The 17882-nt window shown below is 35.8% G+C and overlaps 1 long non-coding RNA gene across 1 annotated transcript; it reads left to right on the forward strand.

Annotated features, from left to right (window-relative positions):
• Nucleotides 1-2771: 2771 nt before the first annotated feature.
• Nucleotides 2772-3548, forward strand: LOC113326136. The gene is made up of 3 exons (XR_003348325.1): nucleotides 2772-2907; nucleotides 3089-3134; nucleotides 3241-3548. It is a non-coding gene; the product is annotated as an uncharacterized LOC113326136 (long non-coding RNA).
• Nucleotides 3549-17882: the final 14334 nt, after the last annotated feature.

The following is a 17882-nucleotide window of genomic DNA, read 5'->3' on the forward strand; positions in this document are numbered from 1 at the left end:
CAACTCACTTGTCCAATTGTAAATCTCAAATCTGATGGGAACATATTCAATCCAAGTTTTTTTTCTATCATTCTAGGGTTTTATCAAAATCTCTAACTAAATAAATAATCATCTCATGGATGATTACTGCTAAAGATGTTTGTTTTAGGGTGTTCTAGGGTTTCCGAATCTGAAATTATGAGTCTGTGATAGAATTGGAGAAAGGGTTTTCTCTGAATCTTGAAGACAATGATGGAGACAATTTGGGGTTGGAAGGAGATGAGTTCGCTGCAACTATAGAAGAAGATGATGATTAAAAAAGGGTTTCTGCTATTGTCGACAGAAGAAGCGAATCGGTAAGCTCCATGGAAATCCCTTCTCTTGATTCTTCTTCTGATTAATAACCCCAGATGTCGTTAAATCAAACATGCTAGCAAACCCTTCTCTTAATTCTTCCTCGGAAATCCCTCAAGTAGATCTCAAACCTGTTGTCTGGTTTTCTTTTTTCTTCCTCTTCCATCGTCTCACTCTCTGAAGCTCTCTCATAGCCGAGCTCAAAGAAAAATCATTTTCTTTTTCACTCCCAGATCCGCTATCTAAACCAACATATCTTCATGAAAAACCATTTTTATCATCTCTCCATTTGCAATATTCTATGTAAAACCATTTATTCCCCCTTTTCTCTCTTTGTTGTAGATTTTGTTATTGTTAGGGTTTTGAATTTATTTTGATTTTCTTGTAGGATTTTTATTTAGAAGACCAATTATCATCCTCAGTTGAATTTCTCGAACATTTTAAGGGGAATTTGGTTTTTGGCTTCACCAACATTTGAAGAATCAACTGATTTACCAGAAAGAAGGTAAAATTGATTGTTCGTTTTATGATTATTTCTACCATGTTGCTTGTAATTTTGATTTAAATTTATTTTTGGGTTTTTCATGAAACTGAAATTTAACGATTTATTTTGGTTTTTGTAGGAAAGTAAAACTCTCCTGAACAATTATGCACCAGTTCACATTGATGTGATAAAAAAAAGGGTTCATATAGCATGCAACTCTACTGATTATGTCGAAGAGATCTGAGGTTTGGTTTTTATCTTTTCTTCTCCTTTAATTTTAGGGGTTTTCTTGAATTGGTGGTGATTCTGCATTAAGTTGTTTGTTATTATTGTGTTGGTGGTCGTCCAAACAAATTTGTACTATGTGGTCTGATGAATGAACTCTTTTGTGAAGTTCTGTTTTGTAAGTGATAAGTGATAAAGTTCTCAAAACTGCAGGTGGAGGGACTAATAATTGAGGTACTTGGTTTGGGAAGGAAGTGCTGAGAACCATGCTTCACCTCTTAATTCTATCACCATTGTTTGATTACAAATCTGTGTACTTTTTAATCTAATAACTGGTTGTTGTGTTTTTGTTGCAGGTTTGAGCCATAATTCTTGTCTAACTTGATTAAACATAATCCTGATAAATGGTTATTTTGTGGTTGATGATGAGTGGATTAAATTTTGTGGAAACAATTGTGTTCTTTTTTTTCTTTTCTGTTTTCATTTGTGGGTGCTATCAAGGCCTAAATTTGTTGGAATTCTTGTAGAATTCGTGTTTGCAGGATATGTGAGCCTTACCCCAACAACAAAAATCTCTCTCACTGTGGATCTCAACTCTGCACTCCAGGTGTTTGTATAAAGGTCCCAATGAGTGCTGCAAGGTTGGTGGTCAGTTACCATCAAAGGTCAAGTTAAGTAATCTCAACATTTCCCTGAATTTTGGACTCTATTAATAAGTTAATGAAATGGTAATGTGTGCAAGTGGAATTCATGTACTAATTAATTCCTACTTAGAATTCAAATTATCTACATATTAGTTTTCAAGAGCACTACTTTGAAAGGGAAACACTTAGATAACTATGAGCAGTTTCTTTGCATCAAATGATTATTAGCTTACATGTTAGATAGCTTTGATGTGAATAATGATAAGTTTTATAATAGTGGAAAAGGCAACAGAGGGATTTCTTATTCTTTTTTGTTGTATGTATGTTAGCACATTGTTATGAATTCTGTTCATAGATTGGTGAAGATGCTGCTACTGGTAGATAATCTTGGTTGTATTTAAATGGTTAATCATTGGGCTTAATTAACTTAGTCCCTTTTGAATATGAAACTAGCACATGCCTATTTTCTCCACTGTATTGAAAAGAGAATTACATTCCAGATAGTATAAGAATAGATGGGTTGTTGGTACATTTTTTGGATGCCTTGGCTTGCTTGAGTACCAACATGTTGGTTAATGATTAGCTACATTATACTTGTTAGTTACACATAATTTTTTACATAGCATATGCTGCTTGAATGCTTTTCTCTATTTCTACAATGATGCTTTGTGATTTTTTATGTGAAGGACATCAGGGTTTCAGAGAATTCAGTCACAGATACAGGCAAAGGTGGCATTCCTATATTTATGTTGATTGCACGTACATTTGGCAAAAGTGAAAATCCTTAACGGCGGTAACGTAGGTTTTTGAATAGGTGTTTTTTTATTAACGTTCTGTTTGTATGGGTTACTTTAACTTTTAAAATGCCATTGTTCATCTTTCAGGTCAGGATTCGTGAGCCTAAAGGATCTGAAATCAGGTATATTTCCTTCATCAACTAATGTGTTAAAGGTTAGTTTCAATGGCCTAGAAGCCTTTTTCGTATCGAATTTCCCTTACTGTAAAGAAGTATACACAGTAATTTCATTGTGTATCTTAACTTTCAATAAATCCTTTGTCAATTCTTAATTGTTGCATCCAAACCTTGAAAGTATCGGTACTTATAGGTATGGGCGTTCATAAATTTGTGTTGTGTTTGTAACAGCTGCCGAGATGACTATTTTTGGTTGCTTTTGGACAAATGGCCAAATCTATAGTGCAACACCTCCCCTTCTACTGCATGTAAGTTTCAGAAATGGACGCATTTGTTTCTCCTTGACCTTTATCTCTTGTGCAAAATTTGGATTTATTTTCCCTAGAACCATCTACATTTAGTTTGTCTTGCCAATCAATCCAAAAATAGCAATAACTGACCCATCTCTTTATGCATCACTAATGAAGTTTCTGTGCTTAGGGCCTGTAGTGGTGTACTAAGATTCGTCATGGAAAGTGGTAACAAGGGTTGTTAGGTTGTTTCCTTAATTGTAGAGTAAGTTGTTCATCTTTGCAGCTTGTAATATTCATGACTGTTACGTATCCTTAACAGTTTCTGAATTGTTGTGTTTTGATATGTAGGTTCTCTTGATATCCTGGTTACTTTGGAGCTTACACCTTAGTGAGAGGCATGATAGTCTCAAAGCATTTTTTATATGTTTCTTTTGGTTTGGCATCAGCTCTGCAGTTTTAACATTTCAATTCTTGCCTGTCACACGTTGTCGGAACATCGTCTATTGGTTTATCAATTAGTTTAGCATGTTGTTGTTTGAACTTACTAGCTAGCTTGGACATATATTGTTCTGAACTCAAAATTTCCTCCTTTTTTGTGTAATTTTAAACCCAATGGATAAAATGAATGAATGTTAAAATTCTCAGTTTGATTATAAATTTCAGTCAAATTTGAAGTTGTATTTGAATTTCAGTTAATTTGAAGTTGCATTTGAATTTCAGTTTGACTTTAATTTGACTTGACTTTAGTCTGACTTCAATGTCAGTCAGATTAATTCAGATTCAGGCATTTCAGCTGACCTGAATTTGTCTTTTTTATATTATAATTCAAATCTACGACCCACGCGTACGGGGTCAGCATCTAGTTACCGTAAGAAACGGTCTCTGTTCAGAGACCCACGCGTAAGGGGTCGTGCAATTAAAAAACGCTTTATCAACGACCCATTCAGAGAACCTTAGAACAGGTCGTTTAACTCTTATATATGACATGTTCTGAGGGTCGCGGAATGTCTGTTTTCCACTAGTGATATCGATTGAGGGGTGAAACCAATGATGAGGTTATATCACGAAATCTCGGGAATGGCGGAGATGGAAAACATCAACCTTCCGTTATGAAGCTCATTTCAGAATCCTTAAGGAGATTGACAGATTTAATCAGTTTAGGGCTCGTCCAAGACGTCCACGACGTTAATCACAAGCCATTGTAATAGAATTGTGGAAATCAATCAATAGGTATGATTTTCAAATTATTATGATTTGTAGGTGATATTGTTATGATTCTATTGATTGATTTTTAACGAAACAGCTGTTTTCATTCTTTATCTAACTACCGATTATTCGCCAACAGCTGTTTCGTTAAAAATGAACAAGTCGTGCCTCGAAAACCACACACAATTGGTGAATAATACATATTGATAAGCTTCTGATTATAGGTGTTGAATGAAACTGAGAACTTTGTTGAGAAAACTGCAAATAATCTGTAATATATAACAATACATAACTTGGATTAAGTATAATTGGAAATAAGTGTTCAATCCTTTTCTACCGATTATAAGCATTCATTGTACGTAACATCATTATATTCTTGTAACAGCACGCATCAACGGCCATATTTTCAAAAAAAAAAAAAATATAACGTTGGGACTCTCATCTATATAAGGAGGGTAAACTCTTCTTATTTATGCACCAAAAAACACATATATAGCGTCGTGTATTCTACAAATAGATTTTCTATCGTCTACTCTTTTTAATTCATTGTATATCTCAACTTACAAGCATGGCAACGTTTGACGCAGCTGAAGATTTGTCAATTTTAAAAACATGGTATTCCTAAACAAGACGTGAAGATGTCATAGCCGGAAGGATCTCACCCAAAGTCTTGTGGGGGAGGGTGTATATCCAATTTGTGCGAGACTATGAAAATCTAAAGCAAAGATCACTCCAACAAATTCACAATCGGTACCAACTTATCCAAAAAGGAGAAAATGATTACATAACTATACAAAAGCGGATATTTAACACTAACCACTTAAGCTTGTCGATCCAACAATTTGTAAGTATTTCCATACTTCTTTTACATAAGACCGGTGATTTTTCTTACTAAAACGGACTTAGCATTATTTTGTATTTGTTGGTTTATATAGGAGACACTCGCAAAAAGACACTACTTAGTGGAAAAGAGTGAAGAATTCATATATGATGGAAGTTATGAATTCCTGAAGTTCGTGGTTACAGTATAAAGAATGATTGTTTCAATCGGGAGTTAGTATCTTTTATTATGTACCGATTCTAGGAAAATTTTCTAGATTTTCTTGTCAGATTTGGATACAATCTGATTTTAGTATTTTCACTTATCTACCGATTCTAGGAAAATTTTGGAACTTTTTTGTCAGAGTTTGGTAACAATCGGAAGTTATTGTAGTATTTTGTCTACCGAATCTGGAAAAATTTTATAACTTTTTTGTTAGAGTTTGGTAACAATAGGAAGTTAGTTTACTATTTTTTCTACCGATTCTAGTAAAATTTCAAAAAAATAATCAGAAAATTAATTAAACGGAAGTTAAATTTGAAAAGTTAATAATTACTAATTATAAGATTGATTGAATCTCTTTACAAAATCTTGTACAATCGGTTGATATATTATATATATATATAACTACCGATTATAGCATACATCTTCCCAGAATTTTCAAAAAAACATGTACAAAAAAGACGTTTCAAATTACATCTTCTAAACGTAACGATCAACTAATCATCATCATCATCATCTTTGATCAATTCGATTAACCCATCGGGAAATTGTTGTTGTCCATGACGCGATCCCGATTAAACCATCGGGAAATTGTTGTTGTCCATGACGCGATCCCATGTTGCACTCATATTGACGCGATCCCGATCAACCATGTTGCACTCATATTATTTCACCCAATCCTTGCAATGGTTCATTGGGAATTAATTTTGCCACTTACTTAATGGAGGTAACGGACAATCTTTCTTTACCCTTAAACGATAAAATGCCTGTCATTCACAAATGCCACAACGATTCTTCTATCTTTAACCAACTCGTCGCAAACCGTTCCTTTGGGTGCAAACGTCATACTAAGTCCAAATATAGGAGGAACAAAAAAATGTACCACTCAATTCAAAACGTCCACTAGGAGATATCCACATTTAGGCATTGTCATCCAATACTTGGCTCTGATTGTATTCAATCCCTTTCGGCAGTTTAAACGCGCATATAATTCTTTGAACTCTTGTTCTTTGTCATATTTATATCCTCTCCTCATCATCTCATATATAAATCCTTGTCCTTCATTATTTGTTCCGCCATCTTATTTCTTAAATATTGGAATTGGGTGACATCTTCTATAACCGCCTCTCTAAAGTGACCAATTTGTTCTGTAGCGACGTGAAACCCACAATTGCCATCTCCATCAACCTCGTCAGTGGACAAATGGAGCAATGAGTGGGGGAGTTATTTCAAATAGTCTTCGATAATTGTATACTTGGTTCGATTTGGTCTTCCATGAAGATCCCTACGGAAACGAAGAGTACCATACTTCTCTTTTATAGTTACAATTTCCATTGGTTGGGTTCATTGCGAGGTGCCTATTTGCTCAACGACTTATAAGCTAGTTTGGGTCTCCACCAACACAATTTCTTTGACCACCTCTACTTGACTTACACTAGTCCAAAAAAGGTTAATACATTATGCACCAACCTTTTTTAGTTAGTACATAAATCAACATAAAAACGACTATATTACATGTTATGCAGCTACAAAAATAGGTATATAATTCGTTATGCATCTCTTGTTGAAATTTTAATTTTTAGGTATATATACATAGTTTTAATGGTTTTATAACCAAATTAGTAGATGCATAAAACAAAATATGTCTACATAATGTATTATGCAGCTTTTGTGATGTCTGCATAATATATAATGCATCTTTTTTGGTAGTTGTGTAATGCTTATGTATCAAGTTTTCAAAAATTATGCTTAAAAGAACAATCACCTTCGATTTTTTCTTAAAAAACTTAAATTTGGTATTGTTGTTTGTACTCATTGTATAGATCTCTTTAAAAGCTTTCCAGCGAGATAAAATTTGTTAAATTCCAAGGCATAGTTTTTTAGATATGTTATATTCTAGTTTGCTTGCCAATTATACCCCTGAAAAATTAGGATGCATAGACATTTTTTATTATTTCAAATAATTATTGTTTTTTTTATAAGAAAATATAAAGGAAACTCAATTCAGTTACCTACTCGAAGAAGAAACATTGTGAAAATCTGGGCTATGCCTAGCACCAAGTTGTCCCCTTAAGATAAGGTTAGAGTTATTTCAGTTATCCATAATATCCTGGTTTGGACTGAACTGTAAAGCTGTCCAAAGTAATTGGAGGTCGGGGCCTTTCCAATTAAAGTTTTGAAGAAGAGAAGAATGACTAGATATCCTAGCTAAGTTGGCAGCAGTAATTTTTTGTTGTGGAGCTACCTTTATAAGTTTGTCTAAGACAAAGTCTATGGATTCAAAATTTCTGTCTTCATTTTGAGTGTACTCTCCTTGAAATCTTTCTTGAACTTCAAGTTTGTATCCTTTCTGAATGTCTTGTAGAAATTTCTCCATCCTCTGCTGCAAAGTTAATGGTGGCTTGATACATTTCCTTGGCCCAGATCAGCACTAGATGATCTCCTCTACTTGCTCTGTCTGCTTTGTTTATGCCCATTGTAGTGTATTTGATGTTCCTTGCTCCCACACAATGACCTGTTAGAGATATTGCCATAAAAGCATGGTTAGTATAAGATAGTAGCCATGTTATTGTTTATTTCCAAGATGTGTATGCTAATAGTGATTCCAAATTTCTCTCTATTGTTTCTGATCAGACTACTGGATCTTAGAATCTGATCAATGTCATCTTCCTCGTAGTATATATCATTGAGGATATGCCCTAGGTTATGATTCGCTTTATTAAAGGTACATAGATGTTGAGTGATTTTCAAAGCAGTTTCAGCAGCATTTGGCCTAATATTCCTGAAGACCCAATCACATCTAGCTTTCTAGATGAACCAACAGATAGTAGCAAAGGTAGTATTCCAGCTAGCAGAAGGGTTGTTACGGTGAAACCAACTATTGAACCAGTCATGGAAAGAACTGTAAGCAGTAAACAGTTGATGATTCTCCCCAAATAGTTTTTCCCAAACATCATAAGCAGCTGGGAAGGCCAATAGTTAATGGGTAGTGTCTTCAGGAGCATTCTTGCATAGAGTGCAAATGGGATCAATGTAGTTCAAGATGCTAGTTGTTTTGGCATTGGTTGGGAGTATGCCATGAGCACATTTCCAAGTGAAGAGATGTATAGATGGAGTGGTGTCAAGTTTCCATATCTGCTTCCATGGTGCTATAAGAGTATCATTAGCATATTTATCATTGATTTGCTTGTTATATAACGACTTGATAGTAAATTTCCTTGTATGATTTAAGCTCCATCTTATGGAATCTTCAGAATTCGGGTTATGGTGTGTCTGGATAATGTGGTTTTGGATATCTTGTGTGAACCAGAGGGATAGGATGTCAGTATCCCACTCTCCATGGGTATTGAATAGTTGATTAACTGTTTTGAGGCTTGGAGGGCATTGAGGGGGTTTTTGGATAATGTCATGAAAGGTTGGCAATCCATCTATCCTCCCAAATGTGGATTTTTTCCATATCCCCTATCTTCCAGAAGTAATATTTTTGGATGCAGGAAATACCTTCTAGAATTTCTTTCTATATCCAAGAATCAAAATGCTTTGGCTTGGTATCCATTCTGATGATTTCTTGGTTTGGAAAATGAGAGGCCTTCATAGTGTTTATCCAGAGAGAGTTTGGTTTTTTAATTAATCTCCATGCTATTTTGGATATCATAGCTAGATTGAAATATTCCATGTTTTTGAATCTCAGTCCCCCTAAGTCTTTTAGTTTATTGAAAGCATCCCAAGCAATGTAAAATAATCCTTTGGACTTACCTTTCTCCTTATTCCATAAGAAGTCCCTTTGTATAGCATTTATCTCTTTACAAGTATCTTTTGGTATCTTGAAGCAGTTCATTTGGTATATGCTGGAAGTTGAGGTGACAGTTTGGATCATTATGATTTTCCCTGTTGTTGATAAGTTAGTTTTCCAACCAACTAGTCAGGTTTTTAGTTTATCCACACAAGGCTTAAACTTTGCTTCTATTGGTGAAGATAGGTGATGTCAGGTATCTGTCAGTACTGCTGATCCTTTGAACATGCATGGCTTCACTTATGTTATCTGGAATATATGGAGCAGTGTTTTTGCTGAAGAAGAGTCCTGATTTGGCAAAATTGATCAGTTGTCCAGAAGATTGTCCAAAGTCTTGGAAAGTCTTGATGAGGTTGTGACATTCTTCCATATTGACTTTGCAGAAAATCATACAGTCATTAGCAAAGAGGAGATGATTAATTGCAGGAGATTCATTGCAAATTTATGTTTCATGTATAAGGTTCTTAGATTCAACAGATATTAGATATCTAGAGAGAGCCTCCATGCAAAATAGAAATAGGTAAGGAGATAGAGGGTCCCCTTGACTGAGACCTCTAGTTGGTTTGAAGAAGTTTTCAGGAGAATCATTAACTAGAACAACAAGATTGGTGGTGGAAATGCATTTGTGTATTAGGTTGCACCATTGTGTACTGAATCCCATTTGAGTCATAACTTTGAGAAGGAATTCCCAATTGACCCTATCAAAATCTTTGGCCATATTAATTTTAATTCCCATAGTACCATTAGCTCCTTTTCCCTTTCTCTGGTGTTCATGTGGTGAATAAGTTCATGGGCTATGGGTATGTTGTCAGAGATTTTCCTGCCAAGAATAAAAACAGATTGGAATGGGGATATGAGCTTGGGAAGAAGGGGTTTCAGTCTTTGAGAAAGAAGTTTGGATATGATTTTGTAAGTGGTGTTACATAAGGATATATGTCTGAATTGAGAAGGGTGTTGGGTTTGTCAGTTTTGGGGATGAGAGAAATAAAGGTGGAGTTCATCTCTTTAAGAATATATCCAGATGTGAAGAAATTTTGGACCATGTTGATGATGTCCTCACCTACAACTTCCCAGTTAGCTTGGAAAAAAATTGGTGGGAATTGTCCCCTTCCATGCTAAACATAATGTTTTTGATTTCCACTTCATCAGTTATCCTTAATAGATTATTATTTTCAGTGCTAGTGATGGTAGTGGGGATGATATTTATGAGGTTTTTTTTGATGGTTATAGGTTCAGAAGTAGCCATAGTAGCAAAGTGGTTGGTGAAGCAAAGAGCTATCTCATCATTGTTATGTAGCCAAGTACCATCTTCTTATTGGATATATGTAATTTTATTTCTTCTATATCTTTTCTTAGCAGAGATATGAAAGTAGCTTGTGTTTTTATCTCCAAGCTTGATGAGTTGGTCCCCGCTCTTAGTTTTCCAAAAACTTTCTTGAATCTTCTGCCAATGTTCAACTTTCTTCTTAGCCTCTCTGATGGAAAGACCTCTATTGTTGTTGAATTGAGTTTTGGTGATCCATTCCAACTGTTGAATACTGTCTTATAGATTTGTATTGATGTTGCCATAAATTTCCTTGTTCCATTTCTTTAATTTGGCTTTAATGTCCCTTAACTTTCTGGCAATCTTGATAGCAAGAGAACCCTTGTGTTGATTTTTCCAACATTCTGCAATGATTTCTTTAAAATATTTGTGATCTAGCCAGGGACCAAAAAAATTGAAAGGAATATGTCCCTGTGTTCCAATTAGGATTTGTATTGAGAATTATGGGGTTATGATCAAAGCCAATGGCAGGGAGGTTTGAGATGGTGGAGTTTGGGTGGATTTCTCGCCAGCTTTCATTAGCTAACTCTCTATCTAATCTTTTATCTGTAAGAAGGTGGCCCGCTCTTCTATTAGTCCACGTTAAAGGACATTCAGTATAACCCAGATTAGTAAGATTAGCTTCTTCCAGTTTCTCCAGAAAGATTTTAGCTTCGTAAGAATCAATAGGATGCTGACTTAATTTTTCATGGTCATGTAACATAAAGTTTAAGTCACCCATTATCAGCCAAGGTAGGGTGTTAATCTTACTAGTGTTTTCTATCATTTTCCAGGAATGCAATTTATCAAGATTAGTATAGGGACTTCCATAGTAGCCTGTGAATAACCAAGGTTCCCCTACACTAGGATAAACAGTGACACTAATATGATGATTGGAGAAGTCTTGTATAGTGACATTTAGGTTTTGTTTTCCAGGCTAAGATAGACAAGTCCACTTACGGTTTTGGATTTTCCTCCAGGATCAACAAACCAAAAGTTAGTGACTCTTATATTGCTAAGCATAGCTTTTAGGTTCTTATTTAGTTTTTTAGTTTCAGATAGGAAAAATATGTCAGGATTGTGTTTGTTAATCATATTATTCAAGTGCCTACTAGTATTTTGTTGTCATAGTCCTTCACAGTTCCAAGATATAATAGAGTAAAATTGCCAGAAGTAAGAGACAATAGGATAAGTGAAAATGATGATTATGTGACCTAAGTAAGTGAAACTAAATTGCATGGTAGTGTTGTTGATGATTAGACCATGTTTGAATAGAATTCTTAGAACTATCATTGTATAATTATAGTGCAAGCTCTGAGACAAAGAGATAGTTATGGAAGGAGATACCTGAGTAATTAAGAATGGAATTTCTCCCTCAGGGCATCCAGTATTCATATCAGTCAGGTGATCTTCTTCCAATTGCATTGGTTGAGTGTTGCTCTTCTTGGAAGGTAGAGTTTGGTCCCATTGAAGAAGGGGTTGACCATTTGGTGCAGGGGAATTGAAGAGCTTCCTCTTTGGGTCAATCAACTGAGGATGGGAATCAGTGTCTACGACCTTAAGTTTAAGTTCCTTCTTTCTTATCTCCCAGAGCATATTTTTTTGATTGTTGAAATCTTCATTCATTTTGTTTTGTATCTCAGCCAGAAAAGGAAGAGCTTCAAAAACATTTGGTGTTGAATTTATGATGTTTGGGTATTGATTCTCAGTATTGATTTTGGGGAAAATGTTCTCAGGAATGATTGTATTTACCACACTAGTCTCAGTACTTGGGTTATGTTTCCTAGCAGTAGCTTTGATGTTGATACCTTTCTTCTTCATCATATTATCCTTATTCGTATTGCTATCAATAAGTTTTTTGTGTTTCCTTTGACAAGCAATGGTTTTAATGTTTGTAGTTGGGATTTCTCCACTGATGGGTTGACTTAATCCAGCTTTAAAGATGATGTAGTTCTCAGGTTCATCAAGTTCTTCTGTGCTATTTTCGATGATGATTTGTATTTGTCCTATCCTCATTTTGATAGCAAACTCTTGTCCAACATCCTTATCAGAGTAGTGTCTAATATTGATATTTTTTTGAGGGCTACTAGTATTGGATTTGTTTGGGGTATTGGAAGTTGAGGGGTAAGAGTTACTGAGATTTGATGGATGGGTTTTGTGGGTAGCATTTTGAGGCTGTGTATCTTTTTTCTCACATAGAGGTCCTGGGTGATCAAGAATTCTGCAAATCTTGCAGAAAGCAATACCATTCAAAGCATATGCCATTTCCAGAAAGTGGGAAATGGTAGGTGTTTCATAGGCATCAATACCATATTTTAGATCTCTAGTGACATCAATGGTTAGAACAACTTCCAGATTCTTTTCATCTTCATCTCTTCCATAAGCTTTATTTTTCTTCTTGAAAGATTTCAGCTGGCCTAATGATGTTTCTCATATCAGGTAAGATATGTCTTGGAACTCTTTTAACCAGTGCCCGAATCCTGTTTCTCATATCAGGTAAGATATGTCTTGGAACTCTTTTACTCTGTAGAAATTTGCTTCATCAATAAAATCAGGTCCAGCAGGTGGGACTTCAGTAAGCACTATAAGTTTGTCAAAAATTCCTCTTGTACCACCTTTTCTAAACACTTTGTAATCTTCTATGCTTCCAAGCTTGATAGAGTAGTAGTTTCTTCTTTTCCTCCAGATAAAGACTTCAACATTTCTCCTAAGTTCCCAATTTGAGTTGATAAACTTTGAAATAGTTCTAGTTTCATGAGAGCTTTTGCTACAATATCTTCTAATGAAGACCCATTTCCAGTCTTCTTTCTTTTTAGGTAAAGCATTTTGAGCATTCATAAAGACTTTGGGAAATAGGTCTTCAAATGTTTAATATAGAGTTCATTTGTTTAACAAGATTTTCCACTTGATCTATGGATTTAGTTCATGAGGAGGAGGCCATGAAAATAGTTCTAATGGTGGTGGTGATGATGTTGGTGGTGTAGAGAGTGATATTGGGTGTAGTACTTAGACTATGAACTTTAATTTGAATTCCGAGGTGTATGTGGGTTGTGTGTCTAAGGTACAAGTTGTTGTTTAGTTGAAGGTGATAGTGATGTTGCTCAATAGTCCAAATGTGAACTAAGATGAAGTATAAGCACCATGTGCTAGCTATGTGGACCTAGTGTTCTTGTTGCTTAGTTTTACTGACCAAATTGGAGCTATTGACTACTGGCGAACCAAATTGGAGCTATTGACTACTGGCGAACCTTGAGAGAGCGACCTGTTAATAAACCAATTTCCAGAGCAAAATAGAGTATGATAATAGTGATGATTAATTAGCCCAATAGTTCTAAAAAAGTTAACGGAGTCTGAATTATTGACTTGATTGCTCCTAAGTGTGGTTATGGGATAGGAAAGACTAGCGTGCACCATGGTTAGGTTATTGCAGCTTTTTCCCTCATGAATGTGCCAATAGAAAATGAAGACAAGGACACGAAAAATTAAAGAGAGATCAAAAGGGATAGCAATACTGAGCCTTAAGTGAGAGAGTTGTCCACCGGTTTTGTTATTTAGATGAAGAGAGGCCAAACGCAGTTTAATATGCAACTCAGCTGTGGAGTTTACTCGATTCAGATGGATGATGGCCTGAGTCGTTCTCGTGTGGATGTGGCGTGCGAAGGCCTTCCTCAAAACTTCCTCTTGCCAAAGGGTCTTATCTTTTGGGCTAACCCTTTCTATGAGCATTTGATTTGTGAGCGAGTGACTGGTATGAGCTTTAATGCATCCTTCATATGCACCGATCTCTTGTTAGTGACAAATGTAATGCTAGTCCACTGCTGCTCTCCATCTATCAAAAGATGAAAAATAATGTTTAATTAGTGGTGCAAATTGGTATTTAAACACCTTAGGTTATAAGTGATTATGGTCTAGTTGCGGGAAATTTGAAACGACGGAGCAGAGGAAGAGTGCTTTGGTGATGAAAGGATTTTTCCTTTGGGAATCATCACCAATAAATTTTGAGAAGTCCCAACACCTATTGATGAAGACCCTTATAAACTCTTTATCCAGAGTTAGAAAATGTTCTAACTTCTCATTCTCTTTCTTTCTGATTTCTACTTCCATCCTGTTAACTTCGATCCATTCAACATGTCTAATTCTTAGAGAGAAATAGATCGAAAAGGCAAACAAAGATGGTGGAGGTTGATATAGAGCCAAGCATACACTGGTATCACCGATAATATGCTGTCGAGCCCTATGGAATAGCTTTTCCCCAGGGTTGTGAATCGCCTGGATTTGAAGAAAACTTTTCTTGGTATTTGGATGATCTGCAACATAATGTAGAAGTGAATATCAAGGAGTGTCTGCAAGAGGATGGTCCTCCAGGATTTGTGCATGAGATGCTGGTGGATTCTCCAGTTGATCGTCTTTGGCAGTTCTTCAATCAACCAAAGCCTGCACCCATCAATCAGGACACTGGTAATCCATTTGTATCTGAGAAGAGAACTGCTGGAAGTAGTGGAGAGAGGTATGTTACTGGAATTCCCAAATATTTTGGTCATCCTCAAATGGGTTGAAGGAAAAGCGGATTTTGTATGCTTTTCATCCAAGGTATGGACCATTTGAGGTGCATGAGGGAGTTGATGTTGTTGATGACCGTTTCCTGGTGTTTGGGTTGAGTAAAGTTGGATTCCGATCCGTAACTCTGTCTGCTGATGAGAGATTTGTGGTCCATCAACTGGCTAGTCAACCTTGAAGATGCGACGAACCAATGCGCTTCCCAGTTCTGTCCTGCTACTGGTAAGATTGGTCGTGCGATTTTTGCAGGAAAGGGAGAGCCAGCAGCTGATCCAGTTTATGAGCCATTTACCGATCCAACCTATCCAGCATTTGTTCGTGAGATGAATGTACCCGAGACCCCGGAAAGTGCAGCTTACGATTCCCCAAAAGATTCTGAGGTTGATGGAGCAGTTGCTGATGGTGAGAATCAAACTCCTGTTCCAAAGCGACGAAAGATTGATCCGGTGATTCACAATACTCGTAATCGAACTCAGAATGTGATTCAGGGAACTCGGAGCAAGACTCGTCTCAATCTGCAGTAACAGAATCAGTTACTCTTCTTGTTTAATTTCAAATTTACTTCTGCTGAGGTTTTGACTGATGCTTGTGGGTTTAAGTTGAGTGGTACTGTTGGGTATACTTTTCATTTGCTTTTGAATATTTGGTTTGTTTGTTTTGTTAACACTTGAACTATTTGCGTTAATTTTTTTTTTTGTGGTTTGTGTAAGGATAATTGTGATTCTTGGGTTTAGTTTCGATGGTATTGGAATGTCTTGGATGTTTTTGGATTTGGGCGTAATGTTTATAGTACTTGAGTTGTTGTTGTACACTTTCATGAAATTGTAGGAATTCTTTCCAAGAGATTTGAACGTACCATAGATTATTGGTAGAAATTGAATGTTTAGGGGTATGGGTTATGAGATTGAAATATCTTGAATTGTTGTAGGGTTGTGATTCAATCAGAGAAATATTTTCGATATTGTAGGTATTGATCCAGTGAATGTCTGAGGAAGCTTGTCATCAGGTGACATGAAGCCAAGATTAGATTCAAGGTATAACCATTAAAGTGAGAAAACATCAGAGACAAGGATGCTAGTACTCTGTTTCTCATAGCAATGATTTTCAGAGTTTTGAACTAGCCTAGTGACATTGGAGAACTTAGGATTGTCTGTGAAGTTTGTGGTTCCAATGATACCAGAGATGCCTGGATACCTGAGATGCTTGTGCTGTCTGAGATACCTTTGATTTCTGAGATAGTTTTGGTATTTGTGATATGTGAGATGCCATTAGAGTCATTAGACTTATAGTGATTGTTGGAGTTCATGTTGAGATTGAGGCAGTTACATGTGCAGGTGTGGTTGTTCATCATGGGTAATGAAGAAAATAGAAAAACATGCAGAAAGGAAGAAGAAACTCTGGAATTTTTATAATTCCGTCATGAATGTCCGGTAAGATCCAGCAGAAACTAGCCGTCGAAGTGCTAGAAGACAAAGAAAACGGCTAGGAAAGACCTGAGAAAAAGAAGAATAGAGAGAACTCAGTCAGGAGGAGAGAGACGGAGTCGTACATTCAGGAGAGAGACTTTTTTCTTTTTCTGCTAGATGGCGAGCCGAGCCGAGTGAACTAACTCTTGGTATAAATAAGGACAAGGACAAGGACAAATGAGTGGAGTTTCATATAATTATTCGTGTCACAGAAACTGGAAAATGTTTTGGACCTCACAATAAGGAAAATAATGATTTTGGGCCTTAGCCTAATTTCACCTTTGAAGTAAGTGGTCTTATTAGGTACAGTTAGGGGTGAGCATGGGCCGGTGTGGACCAATTTTTACCTTATTCATATCCAATCCAATTCATTACGGATTTCAAATTTGACATTTACGGCATCCAACGGATTTTACGGATGTACGAATAAATGGGTTGGATGCCGATATGATTTATAATTAAAACTTATAGTAGAGAAATAAAGCTTTAATTGTGATAGTTTTTTTTCACCCCTTAATTGGGGGTCCGCGGAAAATAATTGGGGCCTCACCAAATTTATACCCACTCCATTTATTTTAAGGGGTTTCCAAAATGTAGTGAAAAGACTATTTTTCCCTTCATCAATAATAAAACTTAAAATTCTATTCACCGTTAACCCTAAACATCCATTTAATTTCCATCTTTTAACAAAAAAATCGGAGTCTCCTATCCTCCCCTCTCTCTCAACTATCTTCTCTTCCATTAACGACACGAAGGAAAAAAAATCATTTACAGTTAAAGGGTCTTCAAACTGAGAATCCTGAAACCTAACGATTTTTATATGCATGTAGAGACTATGAAAAATCGTTAGGATATGTGAGGATGGAGATAACGATCCAAATTCTGGTTTCTCATTTTTTTTACTTTAGATTTGAATCGTTACCGTAATATAGAATCATATGACGACCCATTTTTAAAAGTTAACGACTTATATGTAAAAAACAAACAACCTCTGTGTCAGAAAAATTGAAAGGGTCCTCAGCTTACTCCAGCACTCTCCTATAAGGGTCGTGAAATTATCCTTTTTAAAACTTAACGATTTAAAAAAAAAAGTTTGGCTCCACGACTGCACTTCGTCCTCTTAATCCAGGACTCTTCTCCACCAATGTTTTACCACCCATACATAGCTTATAATAACTTGAAATAACAAGCAAATAAGGAATTGCCAGATCAATGAAAAGAGAAGGTCCCATTTAACTAGTTTGAATGAAAATGATCGATTATGTTAGAAAAATGTTGAGATGGCTGTGCATTTATAGATAAATAACTTTGAACAATCTGACACGTGCTTTAGATTATGTAGATTTTGATTGTTGACTACCAAACTTTTGAAGCTTAACTATTGTGTTTTGAATTGGTCTTTAAATAAATGAGTCGTCATTTTTAACTTGAGGCTCGTTACCAATTATGATAGAGTCGTCATTTGAAATTTGAGGATCGTTTAGGCATAAGAATTTTGGGTGACGATCTTTATTAGAGTCGTCAGGATTTATCGTATTGACGATTTCTCATAACCTGAAAAAGTCGTCAGGATTTATCATATTACCATAACGATTTTTCATAACCTGAAAAGTTGCAGGTTTG

This window comes from Papaver somniferum, unplaced genomic scaffold, assembly GCF_003573695.1.
Source record: "Papaver somniferum cultivar HN1 unplaced genomic scaffold, ASM357369v1 unplaced-scaffold_10, whole genome shotgun sequence".
Taxonomy (NCBI): domain Eukaryota; kingdom Viridiplantae; phylum Streptophyta; class Magnoliopsida; order Ranunculales; family Papaveraceae; genus Papaver; species Papaver somniferum.